We start from the raw sequence: 24,064 nt of genomic DNA on the forward strand, positions 1-24,064 counted from the left end.
CCAGCTCCACAACATCACGAACTGCATTTTTTTCTTTTACGTTATTGTAGTTCATAGCTTTAGCAAGTATTTTCCCACTACATAATAGTAGGTCACTGATTCTAGCATTTGATGACACTTTACTCACTGTGCAACACCCTGCCCTAGAGCGAGTGCTACATATTTAAGATTTTGTTAATTTTTACCTAGATACCAATTTCAGTGTCACTCATCTATTGTCACACTAACACGTATAGCACACACTAGTAAAATCTCAGTGGCATACCTTCATCAGGATTCCTTTAGGGCTTTTAGTTTTGTCTATTGACTGTAGAATTGGCTTAGTTTGATATACTCAAAATCTATCAATCTCAGGCCAGTGATATTGGCTATCTCAAATATGTTCTTTCTTGATCAGTGTCAAAAACTCCCAACAGGGACACTAGAAATTACAACATCTCCTACATAATAGATTCAGAACTGGCTCACTGTCACTTCTACCCCAATTCCATAGACCAAAAGCAAATCTTATGGTTAAGAACAACATCAAAGGGTTGTGAAGAATATTTTCCCTCTCATCCATATAGCTTCAGGATTTGCAAAAGGTCTTCCTAAGACTAGCTTTATTTTTGAAATGGGAAAGTTTCTAACTTCATTACTCAAGTCCTGCAAAAACACCAAAATCTTGGCTGTCTTTTCATATCAGTAGTGGCACTCTCAATGGGAAAAACACAGATTCTTAGCCTTTGTCTATACCTAGAATCAGTAAATACCCCCAGAGAAAAATCAGCTACAGAAAGTCTACTCCACAGTTCACCTGTCTCGATAATCTTCTAGCCTTCATTGCTTTAGTAGCTCACTGGTATCTTTTGATAGTTTTTGTTTTTTAATATTCCTTTTCTGTTTGTTTTGGGCAATAGCTAAGCACTCCTTTCTGGAAGTGGAACATTCCTATTTTTTTGAAATAAATAAAAAGTGTTATTCTTGAAAGCCTTTTTAGAAATCTGGTATGTTTGCTTTTTTACTGCATAGATATCATCACTATTTTGAAGTTTATTGGGTCATTTCCATTCTAGCTGTTGAGAGAGAATTTCCCACAGTATCTCTGCATATCTTATATAAACTTTTGTTACATACTATCTTTTCAAGGATGTTTCCATAATGAATAGCCTTAGAAGATAGAATCTCCCTCCAAGGCCTTTATTTGCTGACCAGTAATAAAAACATCACTTCTCCGGGGGGGGGGGGGGAATGTTGGGCAGGTTTACTAGTTTCCTAAGATCTAAGATTCCTAAACTGTGAGGGGGGGTGCACTGTGTACATAGCATTCAACTCCACGGAAAGTGTGGGGACAGAGGAACCAAAATGAACATGAATTTTAAGCTACCTACTGTGCCATGAGTAGTCAAGTCTTTTGTCTTGGACCCTGAGTATTGTGTCTTCTACTAGCATTCATGACACTTCTTATCATGATAGGAAGAGTAAAATCTCAGACCCCTCATTGTTCTTACTTTCAATTTTATACTTAATGACATGTGTCCACTTGTTTTACATATCTTCAAATTTAAATAAAGGATATCATTCATTGACAATATCTTCAGTTTGATAGAGGTCTAATTATATCTTTTTGTTGGTTAAACAGACATTTCCCTGCCTACAAATTGAAGTTGAACAACTTTTCATATATTTCATTGCTTTCAGATTACCTCATCTTTAAATGGCCTGTTTCTGTATGTTGTCCATTTCCTTTCATTTTGGTTTTCTTTTTAAAATTTGTAGGAGTTAGTTTTTTGTCCATAGTATTGAAAACTGAAAACTATTTCTTTTTCAGTAATATGTTTTACAAGTATCTCCTTCCAGCCAGTACCTTGCATTTAACTCTCTTTATGGTGTTAAGAATCTTGTATACTGGATTTATCAATTGATTTATATATATCACATTACGATTTTATCAGTATCAGTTATCAATGTTTAAAATGTGTCAACATACATCTATTTTTGTCGTTTGCGCCTTTTGTATCTTATTTAAGCAACTTGTGCTTAATATTTTATTCTATATTTTCTTTTAAAATATTGAATGTCTGAATTTCTTTACAGCAGTTTTATGTTTAAAGCAAAACTGAGAGGAAGGTCCAGAGATTTCCCATATACACTCTGCCCTTCTACACAGGCAAGTCTCTCCCATTATCCACACTCCCCACCAGAGCAGTGCATTCCTTTTAATCGATGAACCTACATGGACACATCATCAGTACAAACATAGTACTAGGTTTCTTTATGTTGGTTTCTTTCAGGGTTCTCTTTTCTATTCATACAGTCTACCTGTGCCTATATACAGACTCTTAGTTTCTATGACTATAAAATATGACTTAATATCTTCTATATTTCTATGGGTAAGTATTGTTTAACTTTATTATCTTCTTCATAAGTTACTTTTCCATGGCTCTATTTTTCCATTTCGATTTTTATTATACTCTTAACAAATTATCAAAAACGATCAGAATTTTAAATAGAAACATTAAATATGTATATACACATATATGTATATGTGCATATGCATATATATTAGAAATAAGCTATTCTTAATATACATTTTTCTTCTAGCCGTGAACATGGTATATTGTTCTTTTATTAAGTATTTTAATAATTTACTTTTTAAAAAATTCTTAACAGTGGGGTGCCTGGGTTGTGCAGTTAAGCATCTGACTCTTGGTTTAGGCTTATTCACTCCTATCGAGGATTTGAAAAGATGATCTCAGGGTCATGAGATGAAGCCCTGCCTTGGGTTCCCAGCTTAGCGAGGAGTCTGCTGGAAACACTCTCTCCTTCTCCCTTTCTCTCTGCCTCTGCCCCCCACACACTCTCTTTCTCTAAAATAAATAATCTTAAAAAAAAAAAAAATTGTCAACACTGATTACCTTACATTGTTGGCAAACCATGAAGGGTATTGTTAATGGTTTATTTCTTAAGTATAGCATTGGTTTTTGTATAATGCTTTAAAACTTACGTATTATCATGTATGCATTCTTTAATCTCAAAGAACATACACAAATATTTAACAGGGTTAAGAATGGCAGATGATGTGAGAATCTAATTTTTTTTTTTTAACACAAATCATCATTTGATCTTTTACAATGGGCATGTGGTATGTCTGCATTTGGAAAAAATAAGGTTAAAGAGAGAAAAAGTCCTTTTCAATAAATTTACAGTTTTTCCATAAAATTCTTATTTATCTTTTATTTAGTTCAGAACCTTATATTTTAATTGTTAATGCCAACAGAATATTTTTAAGTCAATTTCTTATTTGCTTATTACTAGTGTACAATTATACTCTTAATTTTGCAGGCTGATTGTACATCCAGAACAATAGCTAAACTCTCTAATTTGTTCTAATACATAAATCTAGAATTTTATGTAGATTATCACATCACTGCAAATAAAGGAAAATTCCTTCATTTATTTTTATTATTCCATTTATTTATAGGAATGCCATATACATCTTCAAATAAATTGGATGTTTTCTGTAGGCCTTTTTTGTAAGTAGACTGGACTGGAAAAGAAATCCAGTTTTTTTTTTAACCCCTCTTTCATGTTTTCCATCGCTTTAAATTCTGTGTTTGCATTTTGGGTTTCCCTTAAATCACCTTCCATATTTCAATCTTCCAAGAGCTCAATCTGCTATTTAATCTGTAATATGAGTTATTAATTTGAATAGTTATATTGATTTTTAGCAGTTTTTTTTAAATATCACCATTTATTTTATTCTTGTTTCCCAAGTCTCTAACTCAGCTCTTATGCATTTAATTATTTTAAACCTATTTATTTCATATTATTTTTCAGAAATTGTTCTCTTTTCAGAGGTTATTTGGATTTATTGGATGTATTGGACTCCCATACAATATTTCTTCTTGCTTACTTTATAATTTTTATTATGGTATCATCTTCAGTGGGGATCCCTTTGTCTATGGTTATGAAAGTAGTCTTGCTTACACAGGTGTTTCTGACATTTCTTTGTGGAGTTTAGGATTTCTATGAAACTTCAATTTATCCTTATTTTATGGCTTTATGTTTTCTTATATTTCAGATATTTAGAGTTCACAACTCACGTCAAGTGGTCCAGGCATGGGATTTCAAATTTTCAAAGACAGCTTTTTCCCCCTCCTTTCCCATAGATTATCAGACATCCATTTTGTTTTGATCTTTATAGAAATTAGATAATTCCAAGCTCCTTACCACCCATTCAGGGGTTGTGTCGTCTGTCCTACTCTGCTTGTCAGAACCCTACTCTTAGCTATTAGGACATGTATCTGAGATTAGAATACCAGTGGACTGCCCCCTATCAGTTTGTAGTTAATTCTCTGCTCTTAATTTTCCCATGACTTACTTACTTGTTTATTGTCAAGTCCCACAAAAAAAAAAACAAAAACAAAGTTTATGGGTGCTGATGTGAAGTGTGGGAAGAGGGAAGAGAAACCCACTGCAGTTTAGTTTTCTGTAGTGTAAGAAGCCTCCAAAAGTGATTTTTGTATGTGAATCTCTAAGTCTCTCATTTACATAGACAAAGCTCTTAAACATATTAGTGATTAAAATTTGGATATCCTAAGTAATAGTCCACAAGAGTAAAACACTGAGAACAGAAACAAAGCCTCATTTAAATTTGTACCCTAATTATATTTTAAACCCATGTATGGCTAAACAGTATTTGTTTAATTAAAATTTATATAAAATACATGTAGATTTGTGTTCTGAAATAAAATTTCTTGCAGAAGGAATACAGAAAAACCCCAACATTCTTATAATTTTTTTCTTCTGTGTCTGTTATAAGCTCCTACTTAATTAAAAGGACTCAAGATACTTTAAAATAAAAACATACCATAAGTGATTATTTGCAAATGTTGAATATGCTTTTCTTCACTCTATGTAATTGAGTAAAATCTTTAAGATATTTAAGTTGGCAATGCCTCAAGTAAAACAGTGACTTGCAGTAAACCAGTAAATTGTTCTAGCTACTAGAGAACTATGTTTCCATTTATTATAAAGACAAATTCTAACTGACCAATTTTAAAGCAATGAGTTTTTTGGTTTTTTTGTTTTTGTTGTTGTTTTTTGTTTTTTGTTGTTTTTTGTTTTTGTTTTGTTTTGTTTTGTTTTTTTTGACAGAGAGAGACAGTGAGAGAGGGAACACAAGCAAGGGGAGTGGGAGAGGGAGAAGCATGCTTCCTGCCATGCAGGGAGCCCGATGTGGGGTTCTATCCCAGGACTCCAGGATCACGAACCGAGCCGAAGGCAGATGCTTAACACTGAGCCACCCACGCGCGCAAACGAATGAGTTTTTAAGAAAATATTTAATTCCTTCGAACTGATACAAACTGTTGAATATCTATTTTCAGGAGAGATTAATGGAAATTGTGTTAATTGACATGTTTTTCGTTCTGTTTCTTACATATCCTATTAGGTAGATGTTCCTTGCCGAATTGCAATCAATAATTCATAAGATACCAGTGGATTTCCTTAGGGCAGATAACTATATAAAAAAAATAATTTCTCATTTTAAAAGAGTCTGACCTTTTATTAAATCTATAAAGGAAAAAGAGAATTAAGAACTCTCTGGCAGATTTCACAGGCCTCAATTAAGAAAGGCTGTAATTATTACAGAACAAATTCAGTCAATTAGGCTTCTAGAACTTGTACTGCACCATCCTTAGCAGCCCTCTCAGCCTAATGTTGAAGTCCTGAGCTGAGGCTTTCTATAATACTCTCAGCATTTGATTCAGTTTACAAAGAGAAATGAATTATAGCCATCTCCTAGAGAGTGAAATTGCATTGTAACATGCTGAAGTAGTCTGTGACTAGAAGGAAAATGGAAAAAAAAAAAAAAAAAACTCTCAGACCTCTTAATATCTTCTACCATCTTCATAAATGTACTGATGAAAAGGAACTGAAGAGATAAAAAAAATCCTAATTATAAAAATATAGCTCTATTATCTGCGCCGGAAACCAAATCTCTTACAAAAAAATTACTGCCATGTATTTTATACAATTTGTGCTACATACTTTTCCATAACCTAAGCATACATTTAAAGATAATAAAAATTATAAGGAAGAAACCATGCTTTATGTATTTGAACGGTATTTTTTTTTTCACACTGGTTAAGGTGGTATTAAAATCATGTGGTTGTTTTTATAGGCTCCACATGAAATCCAGTCGGACTTTTCTGTTTTTCTCAACTGGCATAATTCAGTAGGTTATGATCAACAATTTATTTCATGTTTTAATGTTTAGTGAAAAAATACTGCTAATTTTTACTACCACTGGTAGCTAGCTAGAAACAGCTGTCTTCAATCAAAGACCAGCTATTTATTAAAGCAGTGGTTCTCAGAAATCCTTATCACCTGGTGGACTTGTTAAATCAGACATTGTGGGACCCCAGCCCCAGTTTCTGATTCAGTAGATCTGGGTTGGAGCAAAATAATTTACATTCTTAACAAGTTCCCTGGTGGTATTCTTGCTTCTGATCCTGGCGTAACAATTAGAGAACCACTACTGTAAAAAAATAATTGTTCTCATACTTAAGTCTGAATAAAACTACCTTAGAAAGCTGAGAAATATACAGATCCCTGGGTCTGCTATCTGACATCCAAATTCAACAGAATCCTGAATAGTTAGACTTACAGTTTAAGTCCTTCCATGTACTGAAGGGCCAACTAGTATGTATATCCCTTCAGTCATTCAGCAAATATTCATATAGTTTCAACCATGTACCAAAGGACCATCCAGGCCCCAGGGATAATATAGTGAATAGGTCAGATATGATCATTTATATTCTAAGGTGTTAGGGTATGGTGGGCAAGAACACAATTAGGCATTGCTGGTAATGCAAAATGTAATTCCACATGTCCCTAAAATATCCATATGTATACTAGAATATTATGTAGCAGTGAAATTGTGTATCTACAAACACTGATATTGACAGATCAGGGCATATTGTTTTGTGGAAAACAGTTCCAGAGCAGTACAAAAACAATGCTACAGTATGTGTACAGTCACAAAGTTAAAATTATGTATTTCTATGAATACACTTATATACATAAAAAGAATATGAGAAACATATCAAATGTTATCAAGGGTGGGAACCAGTATTAGGAATATTGATTTTTTATTTTAAGAAAGGTATTCATGTATTTTTATGAAATTAAATAATGTTACCAAGTAGTGGGTGAGACAATAAAAAATTGGGTAAAGTGTTCTTCCTCATAAAGAAAAACGACAGAATAAAACAGCTAAATCTCAACCACATTAGTTATCAAGGAAATGCATATTAAGATTTCCACAAGATATTCATTTAGACATAAATGCAAGGAGGAACAAAGTACAAGCTTTACCTGTCTGGTTAGGAAATGACCACAGCTAATGTCAGACCAGGATTTGCAACCAGATCTTAAACAGCCCTCTGTACTCACCACAGAAACAACTTAAACACATTCACATTACCTTCAGAGTTTGCACTGTGCTTCCTAAAGCATATTCCAAGGGATGCTCACACACTTGCTCTCCTGTTCTCCCACCATCTAGCTTTTCTACCACAACTCAATGAGAAACCTTTTCTAAATTCCAACATGTAACTGTCACCAGTGGTTTCAGTCCATTCCCTCCCCTCAAGTATGTCATCTCTGATCATTTGGTAAAGGATCCTCTGTTTGATGTAAAAGGTAAAAATAAAATGCTGTAAATTCCATCAGGGGGGTTTTAAAATGGAGCCATGGGGCCATTAAAAAGTTGAGTCTTAAACATGTCCTTATCTGGTGGCGCCATAAACTTTTAAACTGGGCCAAACCCCAAACACTTCAAGGTTTCTACACAAACACCTGCTACTTGCTGTAGTAACAAACCTTTGTTTAGTGATAGTCTTAACCAATTATGTTTAGCCAACATTAGTTTTCTGCTGCCAACACCACTCAGAATTCTTTGTAAACAACTTATATAAGCATTCACTTTTTGTCCTTACAAACCCCTGACTTTTGCTTGCTGTTAAGACCACAGTTTGGGTTACTACCTGAATCTGTGCTCCCCGAATTACAATTCTAAGACCCCAAATAAATGCTTTTATTTCATTTCAGTTCTGCCTCTTTTCTTGGTCAATAGTAACATGACTTGTGGGAGGCAATAAATGTAACTCCTCTCTTACCATTCCCTTTATATTGGAACCTGTTTGTAATTAAGATACAGAGATGTCTTATAGATATATACATAGAGAGATGAAATATATATAAAAATATCTATATGTAGATATGTAGAGATGAAAATACTGATAAACATGACAAATTAGATTTTAGATCTGTAGCCAAAGCTGCTTTAAATATTACACCCCAAAGTTAGATGTATGCCCTATGAGACACTACTGCAGCTGGAAAATTAAAGCACCAGAGTTTGCCATACTGAATTTATTGCATGACCAGAGAGAAGACCCTACTGCAACCTCCCATGACTGGACCAGCCACCAGAAAAATAAGTCCCAATGAGCTGAGCTTAACAGGCTCAGATTCTTCACTCAAAATTTTCAACCTGGTAAGATATTACTCCGCTACTGAGGAGTGAATTAGGAAAGAGAATCTAAAAGAAATACCTCACAGTTCATCGTAGTGGTTTTCAAACTTCTGGAAACAACAAATCACCTGGAAAGCTTGTTAAAACACAGACTGTTGGGCCCCAAAACCAGAGTTTCTTAGTCAGCAGGTCCGGGGGAGCCTGACAATGGGTAAAAAGTTCACAGGTGCTGCTGCCCCTGCTGCTGATCTGGTGATCAAAGTGGAAGGACCGTAGTGACAGTGCATAGAATCATGCACGGGATCTTTTCGGAAATACTAATGTTTTAGCTCCACCCAGACCGATTAAATCTCAGTCTCTAAAGGTAAGGCTCCAATCATTGGGATTTGATAAATTATTTCCAGGTGGTTCTACTATTTCAGCAGAGTTAATCATCGCATCTAGCAGTAGTTGTCTTACATAGATGCCAGAGGCCAGGAAAATTTACATTTTCCCTTAATTTGTTTTTTTTTAATTTCCAACTCATACAACTTAGCCTCTGGAGGCATGTATTTCTGAATACTCAGAAGGAAGAACACAAATTTGTAGTCATAACCTTTTGGTATACAAATAAGGATGTATATATACTTTGGGGGTATTGCAAAGTGCCAATAATAGTTTTCCCTTATTTAAATAAGAATATTTTCTCATCTTTATGTAGAAGATAAACTTTATAACAATGTTTTGACTGTTTATTTTTTCTTTAAAACTTAAAAATTGATCAGAAACCATAGGAGGTACCTTTGTTAGAGACATTTATATAAAATGCATGTAAACAATTTCACTTTGGGGTAATGATTACTTTCATTCTGAAAAAGTTTTTTTCTGTTTTGTTATGAAATACACATGCAATATTAAGAGTAATAATATATAATAAAAGCAGACTCCTGAACACCAATCATTCAATTTAAGACTTTGGCCTTGCTTTTGAAACTTTAAGGGTGACCATCACTAAATCATCTGTGAGGTAACTAATGACATGAATTTTGTATTTATCATCCTTTTGGTATTTTCATGGTATTATTACAGTGCTAAATTGTTTTCCAAAGTGTATGTATAAACTGACATTCCTATAGCAGTGAATGGCTGTCCTCTTTGCTTGAATCCTAACCAACCTTTGGTCTAAATCTTATATAGTCTATTTCTTACATATTCTAATTCTTATATATAGTGTGCGTTGTAAGTCAATAGAGTAATGTGATTTCATTCAGAAATAAGCTTATAATAAATAAAAGAACAAACCAGTAAATACAAAGAAAATTGGTAACTAAAATGTAGTAGCACATGCTGTTCTTTCTTTGTAAAGACAAACCCCCACTCTGAAGTATAAGTGAATGAATGAGTGGATAATGAAGAAACTTCACTGATATTACGTTACATTTGTAATGTTTTGGACTTTGTCACAGGGACCTACATGTTCCAGGTTTCTCTTGTCAATGTCAAAGCAGGACCCACAATGCCTTTTTAGCACATGTTGTATCTAAATACTCCAAAGCAGCCTCTTACAGACTTAATGCACTTTCTCTTTTTTTTGTTTGTTTGTTTATCAAAAAATCAGTGTTTTCCTTTACACAGGCTTTCCCATGGTCTGGGTTTCACATATGGAGTTTTATACCTTCTTCTTAAAGATGATATTTAAAACCTTATAATTTACAAAATTTACCAAATTTTTAATGCACATATTCACATTTTGCCTTATTAAACTTTACAATCGTAGTAGATCTTATAAAGTTATAAGCTAATACTTAGTTTTATTTCAGGATTTGCATATTTTTGCTATATTTTTTGTTTGGGTAGATAAATGATAAAACCCTCAAATGATTCTAGTTCTAATTAGGTGCTAGCACTGGGATTGGCATTTCACAGATATGATGCCATTCATTTCTCACAATAACACTGTAAGCCAGAAATAGTTTTTCCCAATTAACACAGGAGGACATTGACCTCAAAGAGGCTAAGTAATCTGTTTAAGGTTGCATTGCTAATAAATAATCCTGGAGGGTCTATTGATTCTAAACCAAGCTCCTAGTCTCTAAATTCTGCATTTCAATATTTTTAGAACAAATCCCCCCCCCACACAAAATTTTATTGACACATTTAACTTATAGTTTTGCTTCTGTCTGGTATTTTCTAGAGTCTCTCTCAATCTCTCCTTCTCTTTTATTCTCTCATTGTGATATATCCAGCATAGACATTAAAATAGTATTCACTTTTTAAATTGTATAAATACAAATATAAATATATGACATACACAGGAGAAAAACTGAGTTTGATATGTTTGTCTTATTATGCTGTAGTTTTCATAACTTTTCACCACTCAGACTTTGAAACAGTTTTAAAATAAATAAAAATAAAGAGTAACAAGAAACAAACTCTTAAGTGTAGAGAACAAACTGCTGGTTATCAGAGGGGAGGTGGGTGGGGGAATGGGTTAGGTAGGTGATGGGGATTAAGGAGGGCACTTGCTGTGATGAGCACCAGGTGTGGTATGGAAGTGTTGAATCACTACATTGTATACCTGTAACTAATATTACACTGTATGTTAACTAACTGGAATTTAAATTAAAAACTTAAAAAAAATAAAATGAGAAAATATAAACAAAAGAATTGTTAGGTCTTTGTCGTATCCTACGGGGCACCTAAAAAGAACCTACTACTCACCGTTGGCACAGTGGGTTATTGATTGCATATATAGTACAGATTTTGGCATTTGGCATTTGATACAAGGAAGTGATTGCCAGTAATCTTTCCACTTTAAGGCTAGTGTTTGGGTCCAACCTTAATGTCCTGCATCATAGAATTAGGATCAAGATGTATCCAAGTTGGCAAGTTAGGGAGAATCTCAGTTTTTCTCTACCTCCCTTTCTCTCTCACCTTGTTTTTCTGTTTTCTATCCTCAATACTACACACAGTGCCTTTAGAAGGGGTTATATGCCTGGTTATCTAATCTAAAAACATACCAGTATTTTAGGAAAGGTTTTCTTCCCCTAACTTTGAAATTTGAGGGAATTTTTGTCTTTGCATAGAGGACATTAAATGACATAGTCGAATGTATCTTCACATATAGCTTTATAGCAAATACACACAAAATATCTCTTAAATTCTGGTAAAATGTGATCATTTACTAAGCATTATCCTTTCATCAGGCTTTCCCCTAACTGGGAAAGTGAATCTGGAAAAGAAAAAGGAGAAAGAGCTTCTTGCTCAGACTCTGCTGTACGCAAGAGGAATGTTTAAACTAAATGATATATTCTTACTGCACTTGAAACTGTTCAGCCTTTGTTGTTCACATGAAATCCAGTGCTTTTAAAAAAGCACTAAGCAGTCTTTAAGATGACTACAACCAAGTTTTCCTATACCATGGGACCATTTATACTTGTAATTGAGTAATATATAGTTTATTTCTGAAGACTATACCAGTAGATACTTACCAGTAATGGTAAGTACTGAGCACCCTCACTGACCTTTATTTCCTTGTGAAATAAATCCCAGTCTAGCACAGAGAAAGAAATGTAAAAGCCTTTAAGTGGATCTGTTTTCTCACTAGATTATTTATGTTAGGTTTAGGCTTAATACAGTTCAGGCTTTTAATGTCTTTAGGGTTGGCCTCTTCTTTGTTACTAAATAGATATGTGCAATAAAAAAAAATAGAGAATATTATTTGGAGAAGACATTATAGGTTGACTCACTTAGTACCCATTCCCTATTCTTTCTCTCTTGCCTGATTTTCCTCTAGTAGAAAAACAAAAGTCCTCATCTCTAGCTCCCTTAAAGCTAGAGTGGTCAGTGAGATGTAATAAATTCTGATGCCACATCCCATTCTACCTCCCTCCTCTTTCTGTTGCTGGCAAGGTTGCTGGAGCAATAAAATTATTACACTCAACTGGTAACCAAGAGCATAGGGAATCACAGATGTCCTGGCTCTTATTCCACTGAAAACCTGACCAACTTCTTAACTGCCTACCTTCTGACTACGCATAATGTGGAGGTAAAAACATTAAGCATATTTTTTAAACCACTATAGTTGGTTTTCTGCAGTTGAAATTACCTCTAAATAAAATATGATCTAACTATGATCTATGGATGAGTAGTACTGCTTACCTAGTTTATTAAATAATGAAAAGCTAGGTCTCTAACCATGTAAGAAAATTTAAGTTAACAGTGAGAAAATTTTCTGTAGCCCAATTTTGAGATAAGAAAGTTTGGGCTCTCGGGGTGCCTGGGTGGCTCAGTCATTAAGCCTCTGCCTTCGGCTCAGGTCATGATCTCAGGGTCCTGGGATTGAGCCCCAAATCAGGCTCCCTGCTCAGCGGGAAGCCTGCTTCTCCCTCTCCCACTCCCCCTGCTTGTGTTCCTGCTCTCGCTATCTCTCTCTCTGTCAAATAAATAAATAAAATCTTTAAAAAAAAAAAAAAAGAAAAAGAAAGTTTGGATTCTCTTCCAAAAAAACTCAAAAAAGTTATTAAAAACAACAATTTTTCTTTAAAAAGTATCCATTTGCAATAATATATTGGGCGTTTATTGGTTAACATCTTTTCATTTATTTATCCTCTCTTCCTAAGAGTACCTGGAATTTCCCACCTCTAATGTTTATGAGGAACGAGTTATTCCACCTCTGTTTCTAGTGGGTGCACTAAGACTAGTTAAATGCAGTTAACATGACCTATCTTTTTGGACAAGATAATTTTTCCAGGTTAGCACATATGAAAAAGTTAGGGCAAGCAGAGCTTATGGGTCTCAGTTACATGGCTTTTATTGGGCTGTTAGGGAAGCAGAATTTCTCTTTCTTGCTGTCTATGAACATGGGTGCATTTAGTAGAAGATGCTAACATCCAATTTGGGAATAGAAAGGCAGAGTCCATCACAGAATGGATACAAGATTAAGAAAAAAGAGCTGAGAGTGATGTGTGTCTTGGGTATATAGCTGGAACCCAAGATACCAACCTATCTTGAAACTAGAATAACGCACACATTGCACAGTGAAGTGACTTCAAAATTCCCTTTGTTCTAAAAGTTTGAATTGGTTGAATTTTCTATTACTTGCAATATAAAGACTTCTGATATATACAGAATCTGCTTGCTTTGTAAATGATAGTATAAAAATAAAGGGGATTATAATATTTGAAAATATTTTGTCACTATTAGTATTGCATTCTTTCTCACTTTTACCACGTATGACTAAATGAAGGCTTGTTCCATTTTCTGGAGTAATTTATACTGCTTATGGGGGGACAAGCAATAAATTTAGAACGGCAATATTACACTATAAATTCACTGTCCTAACTACATGTTTTTAAATCTTTTGGTCAAGAGATGTAGGAGGGCGCCTGGGTGGCTTGGTCGGTTAGGCATCTGGCTCTTGATTTCAGCACAGGTCACAATCTCAGGTTTTGAGATTGAGCCCTGCATTGGGCTCTGCGCTGGATGTGGAGCCTGCGTAAGATTTTCTCTTTCCCTCAAAACAACAACAACAAAAAAATGTAGTGAGGAAAAATTTGGTTCAGTTTTACACTTGAACTTTGGATCAAGCATAGATTGAAATTCCTTCAACCCTTTCATTCAGTAAAGCCACCTAATACATTCACTTTATTTTAAAACTTCAATTGAGTGTTCAAGAGGATGGTTTCCAAGTTGCTGATATTAAGGCCCTACGTTCCTCCTTCCTATGCACAGGCTTTTCAGAAGCTAAGTCCTATGTGGTTCATGATCCAAGATAGTATTTGAGAACACCTCTCTGCTTTGAAGGTAAAGTGTAGAATTTGTTTTATTGTTATAAGTCCAATATACATTGTGGCTAGGAATAGTCAAAGGCATCTGTCTGAGCAGCCTTGCATAAACTCACTGGACTTTGCAGACTAGTGATAGCTGTACATGGCCAGGTTTTTCTTTTATGTTTTTTTTTTTTTTAATTCCAGTATAGTTAACCTATAGTTATATTAGTTTCACATGTACAATATAGTGATTCAACAATTCCTTACATCACCCAATGCTTGTCACAACAAGTGCACTCTTTAAATCCTATCATCTCTTTCACTCATCCCCCCACCTACCTCTTCTGGGGTAGCCATCAGTTTGTTCTCTTTTTAGTTAAGAATCTTTTTCTTCATTTGTCACTCTTTTTTTCCTTTGCTCATTTGCTTTTTTCCCTAAATTCCATATATGAGTGAAATCATATGGTATGTCTTTCTCTGAGTTCCTTTGCTTAGCATTATACTTTCTAGTTCTGTCCATGTTGTTGCAAATGGCAAGATTCATTTTTTGACTGAATAATATCCCACTGTGTATTATATATACCTTATATTCTTTATCCATTCGTCTATTGATAGATACTTGGGCAGCTTCCATAATTTGGCTATTGTAAATAATGCTGCAATAAACATAGAGGTGCATACATGCGTTTGAATTAGTGTTTTTTTATTTGGGGAGTAAATCCCAGTAGTGTGATTACTGGATCCTAAGGTAGTTCCATTTTTACCTTTTTGAGGAGTTAATTTTTAATTCCATACTGTTTTCCACAATTTTTAACTCCATACTGTTTTCCACAGTGACTGTACCAGTTTATATTCCCACCAAGAGTTCATGGGGGTTCCTTTTTCTCACATCCTCACCAACACTTGTTTCTTGTGTTTTTTTATTTTAGCCATTCTGGCAGGTGTGAAGTGTTCTCTCACCATAGTTTTCTTTTTTTTTTTTTTTCCATTGTAGTTTTGATTTGCATTTCCCTGATGATGAGTGATGCTGAACATCTTCTCATGTGTCTCTTGGCCATCTGTATGTCTTCTTTGGAGAAATGTCTGTTCATGTCTTCTGCCCATTCTTTAATTGGGTTATTTGATTTTGAGGTGTTGAGTTGTATCAGTTCTTTATATATTTGGATAGTAACCCTTTATCAGGTATGTCATTTGCAAATATCTTCTCCCATTCCGTAGGTTGCCATTTAGTCTTGCTGATCATTTTGCTTGCTACGCAGAAGCTTTTTATTTTGATGTAATCCCAGTAGTTTATTTTTTCTTTTATTTCCCTTGCCTCAGAAGACATATCTAAAAAAATGTTGCTACAGCCAATGTCAGAAAAATTACTACCTGTGCTCTCTTCTAGGATTTTTATGGTTTCAATCTCACATTTAGGTCTTTAATCTATTTTGAATTTATTTTTTGTGTATGGTGTAAGAAAGTGGTCCAGTTTCATTCTTTTGCATGTAGTTGTCCAGTTTTCCCAACACCATTTGTTGAAGAGATTGTCTTTTTCCCATTGGATATTCTTTCCTGCTTTTAGAAGATTAATTGGCCATATAATTCTGGGTTTAGTTCAGGTTTTTCTCTTCTGTTCTATTGATCTATGTGTCCATTTTTATGCTGGTGCCATACTGTTTTGATTACTACAACTCTGTAATATAACTTGAAGTCTGGATTGTGACGCCTCCAGTTTTGTTTTTCTTATTCAAAATTGCTTTGGCTATTCAAGGTCTTTTGAGGTTCTGAGCAAATTTTAGGATTGTTTGTTCTAATTCTGTGAAAAATGCTGTTGGTATTTTGATAGGGATTGCATTAAATCTGTAGATTTCTTTGGCTAGTGTAGACTTTTTCACAATTGTTTTTCCATTTTTTGGTGTCATCTTGAATTTCTTTCATCAGTGTTTTATAGTTTTGTAGTACAGTTCTTTCACCTCTTTGGTTAGGTTTATTCTTAGATATTTTGTTGGTTTTGGTGGAACTATTAAATGTGATTGTTTTCTTAATTTCATTTTCTGCTGCTTCATTGTTAGTGTATAGGAATGCAACAGATTTCTATACATTGATTTCGTAGCCTGTGACTTTACTGAATTCATTTATGAGTTCCAGTAGTGTTTTGGTGGAATCTTTAGGGTTTTCTATATAGACTATCATGCCATCTGCAAATAGTGAGTTTTATTTGTTTCTTACCAATTTGGATGCCTTTTATTTCTTTATATTGTCTAATTCCTATGGCTAGGAATTCCAGCCCTATGTTGAATAAAAATGGTGAGAGTGGAAATCCTTGTCTCGTTCTTGACCTTAGAGGAAAAGCTGTCAGTTTTTTCCCATTGAGTATGATGTTCGCTGCAGGTTTTCCATGTAAGGCCTCTATTATATTGAGATATGCTCCTTCTAGACCTACCTTGTTGAGTGTTTTTTATCATGAATGGATTTTGTACTTTGTCAAATGCTTTTTCTGTATCTATTGAAATGATCATATGGGTTTTATCTTTTCTCTTGTTGATGTGATGTAGAATGTTGGGAGAAAAAAATTGGTTCAGTTTACACTTGGCCTTTGGAGTAAGCATTGATTGAAATTACTTCAAGCCTTGAACCATTCAGTAAAGCCATTTAATACACTCATTTTATTTTAAAACTTCAAATGAGAGTAGAACCAGTCAGAGATGAAGAACACAATAAATGAAATTAAAAATAAACTTTATGGGAGCACCTGGGTGGCTCAGATGGTTGAGCATCTGCCTTCAGCTCAGGTCATGATCTCCAGGTCCTGGGATCAAGCCCCATGTCGGGCTCCCAGCTCAGCTGGGAGCCTGCTTCTCCCTTCTCCCTCTGCCTCTCCCCCTCCCCCTGCTTGTACTCTCTCCCTCTCTCTCAAAAGAATAAAATCTTTAAAATAAAATAAAATAAAATAAACTTGATGGAATATATTGCAGGCTAGAGGAAGCAGAGGAATGAATTTTTGACCTGGAAGACAGCATAATGTAAAGTGACCAAGCGAGCAAATGAGAGGGAAAAAAATTATACATAGTGTTAGGGAACTCAGTGACCCCATCAAGTGTAATAACATTCATATCATAGGGATCCCGGAAGAAGAAGAAGAGAGAAAAAGGAGCAGAAAACTTAATAGAAGAAATAATAGTGGGAAACTTTCTTATTCTGGGGAAGGACACAGATATCCAAATCCAGGAGGCACAGAGATCCCCTCAAAAAATCAATGCAAGGAGGTCCACACCAAGACACATAGTAATTAAATTGGCAAAAGGTAGTGATAAAAAAATTTAAAAACAGCAAAAGGAAAGAAGACAGTTACATATAAGGGAAACCCCATAAGGCTAACAGTGGATTTTTTTTTAGCAGAAACTTTGCAGGCCAAAGGGAGTGTCATTATATACTCAAAGTGCTAAAAGGGGACAATCTGCAGCCAAGAATATCCAGCAAGACTATCATTCACAATAGAAGGAAAGATAAAGAGTTTCTCAGACAAACTGAAACTAAAGGAGTTCAGGACCACTAAACCAGCTCTATAGGAAATATTAAAGGGGACTCTGAGTGAAAAGGAAAGACAATAAGCAAGAGTAAGGAAAGCAGGAAGCAGAAAAGCAGTAAAATTAAATGTATCTATAAATATCAAGAAGGGACTCACAAAATAAAAGGTTGTAAAGTATGACACCATATATCTAAAATGTGGAGAGGAGAGGAGTAAAGAATGAGTTCAAACTTAAGTGACCATCACCTTAATATAGACTGCTATATGCAGAAGATGTTATATGTAAACCTAATGGTAACCACACATCAAAAACCAGTAATAGATATGCAAAGAATAAAGAGAAAGGAAACCAAGTATGTTACTAAAGAAAGCCAACAAATCATGAAAGAGAGCAAGAGAAGAAAAGATTAGAGAAAAACTACAGAAACAACCACAAAACAAGTAAGAAAATGGCAATAAATACAGATCTATCAATAATTACTTTGAATGTAAATGAACTAAGTGCTCCAATCAAAAGAGGGTGACAGAGTGGATAAAAAACAAGACCAATCTAGTAGAAGAGACTTATTTCAGACCTAAGACACTTGCAGATTGAAAGTGAGGGGATGCAGAAACATTTATCATGCAAATGATGTCAAAAGAAAGCCAAGCTAGCAATACTTATATCAGACAAAGTAATCTTTAAAACAAAGGCTGTAATAAGAGACAAAGAAGGACACTGTATAATAATAAAAGGGACAATCCAACAAGAGAATATAACAATTATAAATATTTCTGGGAGCACCCAAATATATAAAACAGTGGAAAACAAACATAAGGAATTACTTGATAGTAATGCAATAATAGTTGGGGACTTTAAGACCCTAGTTACATCAATGGATAGATCATCTAAACAGAAAATTGACAAGGAAACAAAGCCTTTGAATGACACACTGGATCAGATGAATTTAACAGATATATTTAGAACATTTCATCCTAAAACAGCAGAATACACATTCTTTTCAGGTGCAAATGGAACATTCTCCAGAAGAGATGACATATTAGACCACAAAAGAAGTCTCAGCAAATTCAGAAAGATCAAAGATATGCCATGCATCTTTTCTGACCATAATGCTATGAAATTAGAAATCAACCACAGCAAAATGTCTGGAAAGAGCAAAAATACATGGAGGTAAAATAACATGCTACCAAACAATGAATGCGCCAACCAAGAAAACAAAGAGGAAATCATAAATTACATGGAAACAAATGAAAATGAAAACACAAAGGTCCAAAATCTTTGGGATGCAGCAAAAGCAGTTCTAAGAGGGAAGTATAAAGCAATACAGACCGACCTCAAGAAGCAAGAAAAATCTCAAATAAATAACCTTACACTTAAAGGAGCTAGAAAAAGAACAACCAAAAGCCAAAACCAACAAAAGGAAGGAAATAATGATTAGAGCAAAAATACATGATATAAAAACAAAAAAATAACAAAAAAATAGATCAATGAAAGCAGGAGCTGGTTCTTTGAAAAGAACAACAAAATTGATCAACCTCTAGCTAGACTCATGAACAAAAACAAAAAAAAAAAAAAGAGAGAGAGAGAGAGAGAGGACCCCAAAAACAAAATTACAAATGAAAGAGGAGAAATAACAACCAACACCACAGGAATACAAACAATTATAGAAACTTATATGCCAACATATTGGACAACCTAGACAAAATGGATAAATGTCTAGAAACATATAACCTACCAAAATGAAAGTAGGAAGAAATAGAAAATTTGATCAGACTGATTACCAGCAATGAAATAGAATCACTAATCAAAAAACTCCCAACAGGGCGCCTGGGTGGCTCAGTTGGTTAAGCGACTGCCTTCGGCTCAGGTCATGATCCTGGAGTCCCAGGATCGAGTCCCGCATCGGGCTCCCTGCTCGGCAGGGAGTCTGCTTCTCCCTCTGACCCTCCTCCCTCTCATGCTCTCTGTCTCTCATTCTCTCTCTCTCAAATAAATAAATAAAAATCTTTAAAAAAAAAAAAAAAAACTCCCAACAAACATGGTTTTTAAACAGCACTGACTTTGGAGCATATGTTCTCAAAACCAGTCTAATTGTCTGATCCCGAGAACCCTGAGATCCCTGAGTCACTCTCTGAGAGGCCATACTTGATTCTCAAAATTTAGTATGCATAAGTATAACCCAGAAGAACTTGTTGAAAATGCAGATTCATACATGCCATCCGTGAGTATCCCTTACAGGTATCTGCTGAGGTTGTTTGAGAACTACAGTTGAAAAATGTTAGGATAGACATCACCGTTGACAGATGCTAACTGTTAAAACCTGGGTAGACTACCTAAAAACTTTACACTTTAAATACACCTGATTTTCAGCACTTACAATGCATGAAGAGCCTCAATTCTGTCATAAGTTTTCCTTCAAATCAGATATAATTGGACAAAGATGGACAAGCAAATCACTTCCCTCTCAAAATAAAGCAAAGCATACTGTTCTCTTCCTCATGCCATGGAAGCAACTTCAAAAGATGAGAAAAACAAATAGTACAGTGCTACTTTCTCCTCCATCAAGAAGCTTGCAGTCTACTAAAGGTACTTAAGACAAATTGTAAGTAACTATAATCAAATGGATAAAAGTTATTCATTGTAAGAAAGAAGCAAACAGGGCTGTGGGAGTTCAAAAATAATGGAAAGCACATTTAACTTAAGATTGTCCTATAAAATCAATGTTTTGCACAAATGCTTCTCTTTTGATGGCTTTTATTTGTTTTTAATAACTATACTCTAGAAGTCAGGCAGTCAGCATGAGGTACCAATGTGGTGTCAATTTCCTTAAACAGAAACTTTGCAGAGATTAACATTACTTACATTCTTTGGATCTGAATCTTATAGAGGCTTAACATCTACTTCTTGAAGGTGTAACTATTACCTAAGTTCTTCTTCAATATTTAAACAACCAAGTGAAAAATACTGAGGCAATTCATGAATTAGCCAAGGAATTTACGAATGGTCAAATTCTTAACTGGAAGAAACAGTGGCAGAAGAAGGGAAGAAATGGAAACATTATTATAACATAAACTGAGACAAAAAGAAATAGAGTAGACATACTTATAACAATGTAGCTGGTGGACCATTGGGCATAGACTGCAGAAAATGGGGTGCCATTTAAAATTAAGGTGATACAGCATTCTCAGACTCTTAACAGCCTCAAACTAAAAGTGAAACATGTTCAGAACATTCAGAACAATGTTTCTGTGTGGAATGAAAGACACAGAGAGATATGCCACATTTCCTTTAAAATTGTTGAAGCAAGGGATGTATTTCCATCAGTGAACAAACTTTTATGTTTTTAACATTGGCTTTACAAGTTTCTCAACAATAATGCTTAAGTTCTCCAAAATTTTAGCTAAACATCAGCTAATAAAGCAGAATTAAGAAAAGGACAAATGAAATGATTAGCACACCTACTAACTACAGAATATACAAAATTTTCTTTTCTTCAAATTGTCAGTTTGGGATAAATATGATTTTATCTTTTATTGGTCATGTATACTAAATTAAAATCTTTGTGAAATGAATCATAAGGGCAAATATTTTTCTTTTATACAATAACCTCTGTAGCAGGATTAATGTTTCCTACATCGTAGTATATTTGAAATGATGTGATTTTTGCTGGTTGTTTACGTGGATATTATTATGTGTTAATAGTAAATGAGAATCTTAGCAACCCAGATAATGTGACTTCTTTGTTGAGAGTTCAAAATCTATCCTTTAGATTGGAGAAAAGAAAGATCCAAAATAATAACCCAACTTTGCACATCAAGGAAATAGAAAAAGAACAAACAAAACTCAAACTTAGCAAATGGAGGAACTAACAAATACAGAAGTCAAAGTAAATAAAATAGAGACCAGAAAACAGTAACAAAACTAAGAGCTGGTTTTTGAAAGGAAACAAAATTGACACACCTTTAGCTAGACTAAGAAAACAAGAGATAGGACTAAGTAAATCAAATCATAAGTGAAAGAGGAGACATAATGTCTATATAAAGAGGAGACATTACAAATTGGATTTAGAAGGAATGTATAACTCAATATGATATCTAAAAAAAGAAAGGAAGAAGTAACATTGTCTCTTTGCAGAGATATGATCTTATGTATAGAAAACCTTTAAAAACTCCACCAAAAACTGTTAAAGCTAATAAATTAATTCAGTGAATTTGTAGGATACAAAAATCAACATAAACCAGACATATCATTGATACCAAAGAAATACAAAGATCGAAGGGGCTACTATGAACAATTATATGCCGACAAATTTGATAACCTAGAAGAAATAGGTAAATTCCTAGAAACATAAAACTTACGAAGACTAAATCCTGAAGAAATAAAAAATCCAAACAGGCCAATAATAAGGAAATTGAATCAGTAATCAAAAACCTCCCAACAAACAAAACCCCAGCAATGAACATGGCTTCATTTGTAAATTCTACAAAATCTTCAAAGAAAAATTAATGCCAATATTTCTCATACTCTTCCAAAAAATGAATAGGAGGGAATACTCATTTTAGGAGGCCAGCATTTCACGAGGCCGGCATTTCACTGATTCCAAAGCAAGATAAAACAGTACAAGAATACTGAAGGCCAATATCCCTGATAAATACAGAAGCAAAAATTTTCTACAAAATATTGGCAAATGAAATTCAACAGAATTGTGAAAGAAACACATACCATGATCAAGTAGGGTTTATTCCTAGGATGGAAGGATGGATCAATATATGTAAATTAAAAAATGTGACACACCACATTGGTAGAATGAAAGATATAATTCATATGATCATCTCAATAGGTGCAGAAAAGCTTTTAACAAGATATAACATCCTTTCATGATAGAAACTCTCAACAAATTGGATTTAGAAGGAATGTATAACTCAATATAATATCTAAAATAAAAAAGGAAGAAGTAACATTGTCTCTTTGCAGATGATATGATCTTATGTATAGAAAACCTTTAAAAACTCTACCAAAAACTGTTAAAGCTAATAAATTAATTCAGTGAATTTGTAGCATACAAAAATCAACATAAACCAGTTGTGTTTATATATACTAACACTGAAATATCTGAAAAAGAAAACAATCCAAATAACAATAGCATCAAAAGAAATGAAATACCTCAGAATAAATTTAACCAAAGCAGTGAAAGACCTGTATACTGAAAATTATAAGACTTTGATGAAAGAAACTGAAGAAGACACAAATAAATGGAAAGTTATTTGTGTTCATGGATTATAAGAATTAATATTTTAAAATGTTCATACTACCCAAAGCAATCTACAGATTCAATGTAATGTCTATGAAAATTTCAATGGCCTTTCCTCACAGAAATAGAAAAAAAATCTTAAAGCATATATGGAATCATAAAACTTGCATGGAACTGAATAGCCAAAGCCGTTCTGAGAAATAAAAACAAAGCTGGAGGCATCACACCTCCTCATTTCAAACTATATGACAAGCTGTACTAATCAAAACAGTATGATACTGGCAAAAAATAGACACATAGACCAATGGAACAGAATTTAGATCCCAGAAATAAACTTCCCCATCTGTAGTCAACTAGTGGCAAGTGAACCAAGAGTACTCAATGAGGAAAGGATAGTCTCTTCAATAAATGGTGTGGGGAAAACTGGATAATCATATACCGAAGAATAAAATTGAACCACTATCTTACATCACTCATAAAAACTGACTTGAAATAGATTAAAGACTTAAAAACATAAGGCCTGAAGCAGCAAAATTCCTAGGATATATAGCATTGGTCTTGGCAATAATTTGGGGGATATGACACCAAAAACACTAGCACCAAAAGAAAAAGTAAATATGGGAATAAATCAAACTAAAAAAGTTGGTATAGCAAAAGAAATAATCAGCAAATGAAGAGACAACCTACAGATATTTGCAAGCTATCTATCTGTTAAAGGGTTAATATCCAAAATGTAAGAAACCCATGCAACTCAATTCCAAAAGACAAATAATCTAACTAGAAAATGGTCTGATGACCCAAACAGACATTTTTCCAAAGAAGACATACCACTTGCCAACAGGTACATGAAAAGTCATTCAACACCACTGATCATTAGTAAAATGCAACTCAAAACCACAATGAGATATCACCTCACATCTATTAAAATGGCTATCATCAAAAAGATAAGAGATCACAAGTGGTGGCAAGGATGTGGAGAAAATCTTTATGCACTGTTGTGGGATTGTAGATTGGTACAGCTACTATG

This window comes from Halichoerus grypus, chromosome 2, assembly GCF_964656455.1.
Source record: "Halichoerus grypus chromosome 2, mHalGry1.hap1.1, whole genome shotgun sequence".
In the NCBI taxonomy this organism is placed as follows: domain Eukaryota; kingdom Metazoa; phylum Chordata; class Mammalia; order Carnivora; family Phocidae; genus Halichoerus; species Halichoerus grypus.